The following is a 10,623-nucleotide window of genomic DNA, read 5'->3' on the forward strand; positions in this document are numbered from 1 at the left end:
GAATTGGACAAGGGGTGGGGGCGCAGCCCCCCTTTCCTTCTCCATTTCCTCCTCTTTCCCTTTTCCCCTCTCCGTTGGAAGGAAGGGGGAGCCGACTAGGAGTAGGAGTCCTAGTGGTACTCCCCCCACTTGGCGCGCCCCTAGGGGCCGGCCGGCCTCCCCTCCCCTCCTTTATATACGTGGGCAGGGGGCACCCTAAAGGCACAACAGTTGTTCTATTGGCCGTGTGCGGTGCCCCCCTCCATAGTTTACTCCTCCGGTCATAGCGTCATAGTGCTTAGGCGAAACCCTACGCGGATCACATCACCATCACCATCACCACGCCATCGTACTATCAGAACTCTCCCTCGATGCTCTACTGGATCAAGAGTTCGAGGGACGTCATCGAGCTGAACGTGTGCTGAACACGGAGGTGCCGTACGTTCAGTACTTGGATCGGTTGGATCGTCAAGACGTTCGACTACATCAACCGCGTTAACCTAACGCTTCCGCTTTCGGTCTACGATGGTACGTGGACACACTCTCCCCCTCTCATTGCTATGCATCTCCTAGATAGATCTTGCATGATCGTAGGATTTTTTTTTTGAAATTGCATGCTACGTTCCCCAACAGGTCCAACACATTTCCACATAAACAAACACATACATCCCCACTTGTAGAACTAGCAACCTTTCAAGAGGCATATAAACAAATATACTTTAATCACATGTGAGATTTACCATAAATAAACAAATGCACTACTGAGGGAGTCCTGGATTAGGGGGTGTCCGAATGGCCGGACTATACCTTCGGCCGGACTCCTGGACTATGAAGATACAAGATTGAAGACTTCGTCCCGTGTCTGGAAGGGACTTTCCTTGGCGTGGAAGGCAAGCTTGGTGATACGGATATGTAGATCTCCTACCATTGTAACCGACTCTGTGTAACCCTAGCCATCTCCGGTGTCTATATAAACCGGAGAGTTTTAGTCCGTAGGACGAACAACAATCATACCATAGGCTAGCTTCTAGGGTTTAGCCTCTCTGATCTCGTGGTAGATCTACTCTTGTACTACCCATATCATCAATATTAATCAAGCAGGACGTAGGGTTTTACCTCCATCAAGAGGGCCCAAACCTGGGTAAAACATCGTGTCCCCTGCCTCCTGTTACCATCCGACCTAGACGCACAGTTCGGGACCCCCTACCCGAGATCCGTCGATTTTGACACCGACATTGGTGCTTTCATTGAGAGTTCCTCTGTGTCGTCACTTTTAGGCCCGATGGCTTCTCCGATCATCAACAACGATGCGATCCAGGGTGAGACTTTTCTCCCCGGACAGATCTTCGTATTCGGCGGCTTTGCATTGCGGGCCAATTCTCTTAGCCATCTGGAGCAGGTCGAAAGCTACGCCCCTGGCCATCAGGTCAGATTTGGAAGTTTGAACTACACGGCCAACATCCGCGGAGACTCGATCTTCGACGGACTCGAGCCACAGCCGAGCACGCCGCACTGTCACGATGGGCATGATTTAGCTCTGCTGCCGAACAGCGCCCTGGAGGCCGCACCTGTGTCCGCTCCGACCCCTAGCTCAGAGCCAATCACACCAATCGAGGATGGGTGGTTAGACACCGCCTCGGGGGCTGCAATCTCTACGGCGATCGAGCCGAACACCAGCCCTATTCTCTGCAAAGCCCGTGACTCCAAGGAGCCGGACTCCTCTCCAGACTCCGAGCCCTCCGCGCCCCGACCGATCGAACCCGATTGGGCGCCGATCATGGAGTTCACCACCGCGGACATCTTTCAGCACTCGCCCTTCGGCGATATTCTAAATTCACTAAAGTCTCTCTCTTTATCAGGAGAGCCCTGGCCAGACTATGGTCAACAAGGTTGGGATGCGGATGATGAAGAAATTCGAAGCCCACCCACCACCCACTTCGTAGCCATCGTCGATAATTTAAACGACGTGCTCGACTTCGACTCCGAAGACATCGACGGTATGGACGATGATGTAGGAGATGAACACGAACCAACGCCTATAAGGCACTGGACAGCCACCTCATCTCATGATGTATACATGGTGGACACACCCAAAGGAAGCGACGACGAGGAACACAGGGATGCAACGAGGGATCGTTCACTCGAAAAGCAATCAAAGCAGCGACGTAAACGCCGCTCCAAGCCCCACCTCGACAGAGACAACAGCCATACAGACCCAGCCATAGAGCAGGACGAGCCGGCGGACGACAAACATGCCTTCGAGCAAGCGTCCGAATAGGGAAACTTGGATAAACAAACCAAACACCCCGTCCCCGGCGAAAAACAACAGTCCGGACAACCTTACGCCGAAAAAACTCATGGAGCAGAAGAACCTCCACCAAAGGCTCGTCGCCACCGCGCATAGCCTGAAAAAGCAGAAGCAGAAACTCAAAACTGCGGAAGATGCACTCAGAATCAGATGGAGCAAAGTACGCAGCACCGCAGACAAATATGCCGGCAGTCGCCGCACAAAAAGCTATCCAAAGCAAAAGCTACTCCCTGAATTTGACGAGGAGGCCTTAGAGCCCCCGCAGTCAAAAAATAGGAAAGCCATCCGGTCGGATGGACAACCGCATGGCCAGCATGGAGCGGCAAGCGGCGCCGCACACAAGCCGGCACGCGATCCACCAAAGGATCCACATCAAAAAGATGGCCCAGCCAGATCTATATACGGGCCAAGAAAGCAAGCTCTAGTAAGCAATGCAACACAACAAATATCCGAACATCACGGCACACCCAAATACAGGGGTGACACACACCCCCTATGTTTCACTGATGAGGTGCTAGACCATGAATTTCCAGCGGGATTCAAGCCCGTAAATATAGAGGCGTAGGACAGAACAACAGACCCTGGGGTCTGGATCGAGGATTACATCCTCCACATACACATGGCCAGAGGAGATGACCTCCATGCCATAAAATACTTACCCCTCAAGCTTAAAGGGCCAGCCCGGCATTGGCTCAAAAGCCTTCCCGAAAACACCATTGGATGTTGGGAAGAGCTTGAGGATGCTTTCCGGGCAAATTTTCAAGGGACCTATGTCCGCGCTCCGGATGCCGACGATCTCAGTCACATAACTCAACAGCCCGGAGAGTCAGCCCGGAAATTCTGGAACAGATTTCTTACTAAAAAGAATCAGATAGTTCACTGTCCGGACGCCGAAGCCCTAACAGCTTTTAAGCACAACGTTCGAGACGAATGGCTCGCCGGACACGTCGGCCAAGAAAAGCCAAGAACAATGGCCGCATTGACAAGCCTCATGACCCGCTTTTGCGCAAGAGAGGACAGTTGGTTGGCAAGATGCAGCACCAGCGACCCAAGTACATCCGAAGTTAGGGATGGAAACAGAAAACCCTGACGCAGCAAGGACCAGCGCCGGAATAAGGGAAACAGCCCGAAGAGCACGACGGTCAATGCCGGATTCAAAAGCTCGTGGCAGAATCAGAGAAAGCCGCCCCTCAAGGATAACAGGGACGAGCTATCCAACTTAAACAAAATCTTGGACAAGATATGTCAAATACACAGTACTCCCGGGAAGCCTGCGAACCATACCCACAGAGATTGTTGGGTTTTCAAGCAAGCCGGCAAGCTCAACGCCAAACACAAGGGGCTCGACACACCAAGTGAGGACGACGACGAACCCCACAAGCAGAGCACCAGGAAACAAAAGGATTTCCCACAAGAAGTCAAAACAGTAAACTTACTTCACGTGACGAACAGAATGGCGCCACAAGAGATACGTGCCATACGACCTATCCCAAAGGAGTCTCGCCAATGGTTGTTAAAACCACCTTCGACCATCAGGATTACTCTAGAAGTATCCGGAACGCAGGCTGGACTGCCTTGGTATTAGATCCAATAATCGGCGGACTCCATTTTACAAATGTCCTGATGGACGGCGGCAGTGGTCTAAACCTGTTATACCAGGACACAATCCGCAACATGGGGATAGACCCAACAGAAATTCGCCATAGAAAAACCTCCTTTCAAGGGGTAACGCCAGGCCTGGATGCCCGTTGCATGGGTTCTCTCCGGCTAGAAGTTATGTTCGGCTCCCCCGATAACTTCCGTTGCGAACAGCTAACTTTCCACATCGCCCCATTCTCAAGTAGCTATCAAGCACTGCTGGGACGCGAAGCTTTCGCCCGCTTTAACGCAATACCGCATTATGCATCTCTTACGCTTAAGATGCCCAGTCCACGAGGCATCATCTCATTAAAGGGAAAACATTGAGTGTTCCTCCTGCACGGAAAACGGTGCAACTGCCTTGACAGCCCCACAATAAAGAGGCTTCGCCAGCCAAACCATCTAAACAGGTCGTCAAGACCACGGACACGGCTAGACGAGTCCGGCATAAACATACAATTGATAAAGGCTTAATAGTTGTATACCCCTGTACTAGGGGCTCCGCGCTTATAAAACAAGAGACAATAAAGCTCAATTTTACCCATTTTGATTCATACTTTGTTTATATAGTATAACTCATGTTCGGCACGATCTTTCTTTAACTAAGTTCCTCTCTTTTACAGATGAACACCGTGCTACGCCCGTCCAGGATACGGCACAACGGAGACACAGGTGCAGACGTGCAGCAGGGACCCGTTCCAAGGATTCTTTTCAGATTAAGACCCTACGTAAACCTTTTTTACTGTCTCTTGTTGATACACATCCCCTGGTTTCTTGGTATAACCAAGGAGGAGGCTAGCGTTTTGGCATGTGGCCACGTCAGAGTTTTGCGCGTACCTGGACACTAGGGGCTTATTACTAAGGGTGTTATCCCGCCCGCCCTCATAAAGACCGAATACCTTAGGGAGTGTTCGGCGTCGCGAGTTTGGCCTTATATGCATCAGCTCCGAATCATGTCTTTGGTCAAATGTTGGGTTTGCCTGGCTCCTGTGTTTTGCTGCCTTACGTTCCGCTCTATCGGCTAAAGCGGCACCAGGAGAACTACTGCGATTGTGCCCCGGTTCGGCCAGGCGAGCACCTCAGTAGAGAAAGCCGAAAACTGACTGTCATGATATAGCGTGAGACTGGTCAACCACTCGATGACATACCGGAATCTTTAGGATTCCTGCGCATTAACGAAGGGCCGTTTCCCGGCCAGGCACATACGCGCCCCGAGTTCGGGCGAGCGCAGGCGCCACCAGGGGCTATATAAGTAGCCTCAATGTCAAACTCCTATGGCTAAGTGAAAGTGATAAAGCATCATAGTCCGATTGCCTAGTTCGCTGCGCTATCACCTCCTTTGTAGGACCAAGACGTTCGATCAAGTGTGAAAATGCGCCTTCTGCGAACACCCCCGCATTATGTGCGTGGGGGCTGAAGCCGACGACTGCCATCTTTCAGATTATATATACATATATGTTAAACGGTCGCACAGGAGGTATCATAATACTTGTAGGCACAAGTATAAAAAGCTTCTACAATTTATCAAAATATTGTTTTACAATAATACATGCTATTCGAATATAGTATCCTTCGAGCACTGCGTCTCTATTAAACGAGCGCCTTGCAGAACTTCCTGAAAATAGCGCTCGGCAGGTACTCGGCTTCCATCTGAGTCTGGGGATGCAACAGCGGTGGCTTCCATTTCTGCCCAGTATGTCTTGACACGGGCAAGAGCCATCCGCGCACCCTCTATGCACGTTGACCTCTTCATCGCATCGATATGCGGTGCCGCACCAAGGAACTGCTGCACCAAGTTGAAATAACTTTTTGGCTCTGGTCTCTCTGGCCACAGATGACTCACGACATACTTCATGGCGAGTCCGGACAACCTATTTAGATCGGCCCATTCGGCCAAACGATCGGCTAATGACAGTGGACGCTCTGGATTATGGAACTGCGACCAGAAGAGCTTTTCCACTTCACGATCTTCTCGATCTCGGAAGTGCTCGGCCGCATCTGCGGCACTTGCTGCTAAATCCAGATAGGTGTCCGCCGTACTCCACATATGGTCTAACGGAGCATGTTTAGGATCACAGAACTTCCTCCGCAGCATAAAGGGCTTTCCAGCCGCGATTTCTCTGGCCTGACGCAGCTCCTCCTTCACAGCTCCATCGCAGAGCGAGCATCCTTGGCATCGGCAACGGCCTTCTTCAGGTCCGTCTGTTCCGCCCGATCTTCTTTTTCAAGAAGCTTGCAACAGTCAGCAGCGTTCTTCAGCTTCACGGCCATCTCGGCCATTTCCTTCTTGCTTCGGCAGTGAGCAGCCTGTTCGGCTTTCAACTCTTGAATTGCCTTTCCGGCAGCCGCATCACTTTTCCTGGCTTGCTCCTTGGCTCGGGCAAGTTCCGCCCGAAGATTCTCCATGGCAGCAGCACCATCTGCATCAAGCGCACACATTGTAAGATACTGGCATAAAGCTCCTCTTACCAGGCGCCGCCGAAGGAATTACATACCTTGTGCCTCGTCAAGCCGCTTGTTGACAAGCGCGATGTCGGCATCTGCCACGTCAATGGCCGCTTTAGCTCGGCAAATCCATCAGTTCGGCTGGCCACCGGACACTTCGCCACCTACGTATAAAGGCGGCATATTAGACCTGGGATTATGATCCTCTGTGCGCCGTCACTTTTGACAACACACAGAGTCTCAGGGGCTACTATCTACACAGGGCGCATCTTATTTATGCGCAACTGTCCAAAAAGGGTACATTATTTCACGTACCTCAAAACGTGTCAGTAAACTCCTGACGGCCTCGTGCAATCCGCTCTCCGCGGATGAAATCCTCTCAATCACCGTACCCATCAATGCATGGTGCTCCTCTGAGATAGATGCTCGCCCTAGCAGATCCTTCAGCTCCTCCGACCGCGCACCAGACGGCGCCGGACTCGTCCGATGGCCCTTTTCGAAGGACGGACGCGGAGGGCTTTGGGGGGCCATATGACTACCTTCCGGCCCCGCCAGATTCGGAGAAACCCTCCGCGAAGATAGCTCAGGGTCGCCCGCCTCGCAAGGCGGTACGGCAGGGGGAGGCGTTCCGCTCTCCATCATCTCCGGAAGAAGATCCCCCGAAGACGAGCTCTGCTAAGAAGGGCTAAGGTCCGAGCTACAAGGTAAATTTTTTATTACTTTTCTCAGATATAAAGCAGGGATTTCTCTCGTTTCTTAAAAAGAAAACTCCTCTCTACTTACGGCTCGATGGAGGGCTGATCCCCTTGAGGGCATAATTCGGCCGAAGTATCCCCCAGCACAGGACCCTCTGGCGAAGATTTCTTCCCCCGCTTTAAGACCATGGTCTCCGGGTCTTCAGAGGCGGTCCTCTTCTTCCCCTGAGGAGAGGAATTTTCGATTCCTCCCTTCCGGACAACCTCCTTTGAGGAGGCTGTAGCTCCCTTGTCCCCTCCCTCGCTTCCCTTTGAAGGCACAACCTCCAACATCCTGACTAGCACGGGACCCGGCGTGGTCTCGGGGAGGGGGGCGGACACCTGATTAGCTTTGCTTTCGCTATCCACTCCTGTTTAAAGGACATCTCTTTTAGGGGCAATTTTATGATAAATATACGGATAGCGAGTCCGGGCACAAGGCTACTTACTTTAGTATCCGGACGATTGCAGCTCAGACCTGCGTCCTCCGAAGAATCCGGACACACTACTTGTGGTCTGAAGAACAATTTGTACATCTCCACGGGCGTCATGCCTAGAAAATGTTGGAGAACTCGTGGTCCCTCCGGGTTGAACTCCCACAGGCGGAGGGGGCGACGTTTGCAGGGCAGAACTCAGCGAATTAACATAACATGCGTTACCATGACCATACCGATGTCTCTTTCTAGGAGATCTCGGATGTGGCCCTGCAACAGGGCCATGTCCTTTGCCGGCCCCCAGTCCAGCCCCGTATTGACCCATGACGCCAGTCGTGGCGGGGGACCCGAGCGAAAGGCAGGTGGCACCACCCACTTAGGGGCCCTGGGAGCGGTAATATGAAACCACTCTCGCTGCCATAAGCTGGACTCCTCTTGAAAAGAGCCCTCGAGCCATGGGGTACCAGCATTCTTGCTTATAAAAGCACCTTCGCACTCCGCATGCCGTCCCTCGATCATCTTCGGCTCTACTTTGAAGGTCTTGAGCCATAGTCCGAAGTGAGGAGTGATACGGAGGAAGGCTTCACACACGACGATGAATGAGGAAATATGGAGGATGGACTCCGGGGCTAAGTCGTGAAATTCCAGCCCATAATAATACATGAGCCCCCTCACGAAGGGATCCGTCGGGAAGCCTAGCCCCCGAAGGAAGTGAGACATGAACACCACACTCTCACCGAGCTTGGGAGTGGGAATGACCTGCCCTTGAGCAGGCAGCCTATGCGAGATTTCGCCGGTCAAGAACCTGGCCTCTCTCAACTTCAGCACGTCCTCCTCCGTGACGGAGGAAGGCATCCATCGGCCTCGAAGGTCAGAACCGGACATTGTCGAAGGTCCGAAGCGCCTGAAATCTGGAGCCTTGGGTGTTGGAACTCGAGGCGAAGGGCGAACTTGTTTGAGATTGAAAGAAAGGAGTAAGCCCTTGGTCTCTTTATAAGAGGTTGAATACCAAGGGCCTTCCCCGTGACCGTTTGGGACTCGCCTTTGATCGAGAAAATATACCAACGGGTACGGTTGGGTTACCCACGCCCGTATTGATGAGAATCCCGGAATAAGGGGACACGATCTCTGCTTTAACAAGACGTGCCAAGGAAACCGTCTCGCTAAACGCGCTAAGGTGGGACAATAAAATGATTCGAATAAAGACTTGGCCGTGGTGTGATGTCACGCTACGGAATACGTCAGCAGATTAGATTTGTGTAAATATTATTCTCTCTATGGCAATATGTGGAAACTTATTTTGCAGAGCCGGACACTACCTTCGTGTTCAAAATCTTCTATGAAGTACTTGGAGGAGGAACCCGCCTTGCAATGCCGAAGACAATCTGCGCGCCGGACTCGTCGTCATTAAAGCCTGGTTCAGGGGCTACTGAGGGAGTCCTGGATTAGGGGGTTTCCGGATGGCCGGACTATACCTTCGGCCGGACTCCTGGACTATGAAGATACAAGATTGAAGACTTCGTCCCATGTCCGGAAGGGACTTTCCTTGGCGTGGAAGGCAAGTTTGGCGATACGGATATGTAGATCTCCTACCATTGTAACTGACTCTGTGTAACCCTAGCCCTCTCCGGTGTTTATATAAACCGAAGAGTTTTAGTCCGTAGGACGAACAATAATCATACCATAGGCTAGCTTCTAGGGTTTAGCCTCTCTGATCTCGTGATAGATCTACTCTTGTACTACCCATATCATCAATATTAATCAAGCAGCACGTAGGGTTTTACCTTCATCAAGAGGGCCCGAACCTGGGTTAAACATCGTGTCCCCTGCCTCCTGTTATCATCCGACCTAGACGCACAGTTCGGGACCCCCTATCCGAGATCCTCCGGTTTTGACACCGACAACTACTTTCATGTGAGACCAATTTTGTTTTGTTTTGTAAAAGGCAAATAACAAACACAAAAGTAGGACTTCAACTCAAAATCGATCTTGGTTTTAGTTTCTCTTTCAAACTATAATGGTCATTTTGACGTTGCGTACCTCCCACCATATTATTACTATCTTCTCTAATCGTAAATCATGCAACGACTACAAGGAAACTAACGTTTTTTGACCATCTCCTAAGCCAATGGCTCCATGACAATGCAGAACTAACCAAATAATGCACGCCGCGATCGTAGCATCGGGGCCGAGGCTGCTTGCCAATCAACTTACGAAATTGACGCCTATATATAGAGCTGCTCGCAGCTTTAGTCAGCCACACCACTACAACAACAGAAAGTATTCTACCACTAGACCGACCGCACCAAGTGAAGTGAGAGCTTTGCGCTAAGGGTTCATCAGCAACCATTAAGAGCACCAAGCTCGCGGCGATCGTGCTAGTAAACTTAAGAGTTTGAACTCAGAAAGTGAGGTGGTGAGTACCGGCTCGGCTAGAAGCCATGGCGACGGAATTTTATGGCAATTTATTTTCTTCAAAGGGAAACTACAAATGGAGAAGGTTCTTGATTCGGCCCCATGCAAGATCATGTGGGGGATGAACACTTTATATATTAACTCACCCGCAAAACAAACACTTTATATATTAACCCACCCACAAAAAACACTTTATTAACTAAACGATGTATGCAAGAGGGGTCAAATGTGCTTTATTTTCGATGTTCCTCCCTAAAGTGCCCCGACCTAGACGACTCCCTGAAAAAAAACACCACTAGGATATGTGTGGTTCAGATGTCACCCATGCCATTTTTCGCATAGTTGAGGGGACCGAGTCCACGGAGAACATTAACAACACTATTTTGGTGCTAATTCCTCCAACATTTCTCAGTTCCGGTCGATTAACTTATGTAATGTGTTGTACAAGATTGCTTTGAAGATGTTGGCAGACTGTTTGAAGAAAAATCCTCTCTCAAATATATCCGAAGAGAAAGGGGGGCAGGGGAGGGAGAGAGCTTGTGGTTTGTGTATTTAGAGAATAGTGGTACACAATTCTTGTTATGAACTTCATAAGGCAAATTTGACAGCGGTGCGATGCGAGACTAGACATACCGAGTCACCAACTATGGCTAGAAGCCTACGACAAGAA

Source organism: Triticum dicoccoides, chromosome 3A (assembly GCF_002162155.2).
Source record: "Triticum dicoccoides isolate Atlit2015 ecotype Zavitan chromosome 3A, WEW_v2.0, whole genome shotgun sequence".
Taxonomy (NCBI): Eukaryota; Viridiplantae; Streptophyta; class Magnoliopsida; order Poales; family Poaceae; genus Triticum; species Triticum dicoccoides.